Below are 2,482 nucleotides of genomic sequence, written 5' to 3' on the forward strand. Positions count from 1 at the left end.
CATACGCACACACGCACACAAACCATTGAGAGGCGTTCACTTAGCTTAAGTATAGGGAGACCAAACAGACAGACAGACAGACAGACAGACAGACAGACAGACAGACAGACATATAGAGAAAGGGCTCGCGGGGATGGGGCGGGGGTGAGGCTAGTAGGTGTTACCGGAAACAGACACGGTCAGCGGAAACTGAGCAAATAGGACAAGTTCAACTTGACCCAGGACGAGCAAAATGAGTGGAAAGTGTGAGGTGGTCAAACCTTGAGACGGGATGAGGCCTGAATGGGGAAACTATCAGAGCCGTGCACTTTCAAGGGAAGAAAAAAAAACAACTATCAAAGCCGGGCACTTTTTGACGATATCGATACAACGAGATTGCCGATTCAATCCAACAGTTACAGTTACTGTCCCCTTGACAAAATTACTCTGTACAGCCCCAACCTAAATAGGTTCGTCTTTCTGCAGATGTTAGGTGACTTCCAGGCCATTTCTAGACTGAAACTACAAAGAAAGACTAAGCATAAATAAACGCACTACCGCAAGAAGGAAGGGAAAATGTGTAACTAGCAAAAGTACGCAGATGGACAAGTCTCAAAACTTCAATTTTTATCCCGATTGATCAAAAAAGTGCTTCCCCAACACTTTAAATTTAAAGATCTCCCCTGTCCTGTAGATATGTTTTTTTAAATACATGAAAAGCCTGTCCATTCAATACAAAATCTACTTGATATCTTGTCCTAAGCCCAGTAAAACGCTGGTGGTACTTAAATTAAGTTGTTGGAGGACACTGTTTTGGTAACCAATAATTTAATTATATCGACATCGTCAAAAAGTGTGCAGCTCTTATAGTGCGCGGCTTTGATAGTTTTTTCTCGAAAGTACGTTGCTCTGGTGTTCTCCCCCTGAGTGTTAGATCGTCATTTATTACCTGAAGTTTTGTAATAGTAATAGCGCTTGGCACGTTTTGGGAAGGCTCGTTCAATTCATTTTTGTTCCAGACACGTATAGAAATCTACCCGGAAACGGACGATTGAACCAAAGAAAAAACAAAAGAAAAAAAAAACGAACAAGAAAACATGTCCTGTGACCCATCAAAAGGAGACGAAACTTCCACTGTTCTGTGGTACCATTTTTGACAGCACATTATGTAGCGTAGGGATGACTTGCATTTTCTTCACACTCATACTGTTTTCTATCTAGTTCTATTTGAAAAGTGGTGGTGGGGAGGAAGGGGTGGGGGGAGTCCTATATAGCTCAGTTGGTATCGTACTGCGCAGCGGTGCTGGTAACTCGCTTCTGAATCCCCAAATGTGTGTTCATAAACTGGGTTCTTTGATGGTGTTTTGAAGGCTTTCATTCAACCCAGTTTTGTCCTTTCGGTAAAAAGACGTTAGATTCGGAGATCCCGCCTCATCAACGATTTAACCTCGTTTACAGGGGCGCTAGCATCATAATATGATACCATCTATTTGGTGCTGATCTGCAGACGTAGGTTGGCGTGTATTATTAATGATATCCGCGAACCCCGCACTGTGGCACGTGCTATCTAAAATTGAAGGTGTAAGGTAGAGCTGTAAACTCTAACGGGTGCATAACAAAAGAGAGTACATTGTTTGTGAACTGTACAAAGACATGTAGCTTAACCCTATCCGTACGCCCTGGGGTCATTTTGCACCCCAGGGGTTGTGTTCTTCACATGTTAGAATGCTTCTAGTGCGAAGATCTCTTTGAAACTTTCATTCAGTATTTCTCCAAAAGTCATTTTGACAGACTGTTAGGCAAAGCGTACGGATCGGATTAAGGAGCAGATTTTCTCTTTGGAAAGTGGCGGCACAGAGTTCCCCACGTCGTATGGATACGATAGTAAAACACGACGTACGGATAGGGTTCTCATTACATTGTATTGTCATTTTTGCGTCCCGTGTCCTGATTTGGGGGTGGGTATTTGTAAGCTCGGTAGTAGTTGTGTCAACACAGTACATGCAATTTATGGGCTAATTTAAATTACACCCAAAGAAAAAAAAAGGAAAAAGAACGATTGTTTGGAATTTGATGATAATGATGATGATGATGATCACTCATTTATTTTTTTCTCAAATACTATGTTCCTGATGAAGCCTTATTGGTGTTTGAAACGTTGAACTGTGAAAAAAATATTTTTTTGGAAATACAACAAGGTCTTAACTGTTTTAATACCTTCTTTATACAATGATGATGATGATGATGATAATGATGATGATGATGATGATGATATTATTAGCATTTTACATGTGATTTAACTCCCATATTATGACATAGAAAAAGCGTCTCGTTCTTGTTATTGACATCAGTGACACACACCAGTATGTGACCTGCTCGCCATCATTTCAGATATTCCGATATATCATGCAATATTATCTTCAAACTTCAATGTATTTCAGGACATGAAGAAATACGTCTTCGTCTGTGTTTACACAAGATATGGCACTTTTGGACGTACTCG

This window comes from Aplysia californica, unplaced genomic scaffold (genome assembly GCF_000002075.1).
Source record: "Aplysia californica isolate F4 #8 unplaced genomic scaffold, AplCal3.0 scaffold00049, whole genome shotgun sequence".
NCBI classification, from domain to species: domain Eukaryota; kingdom Metazoa; phylum Mollusca; class Gastropoda; order Aplysiida; family Aplysiidae; genus Aplysia; species Aplysia californica.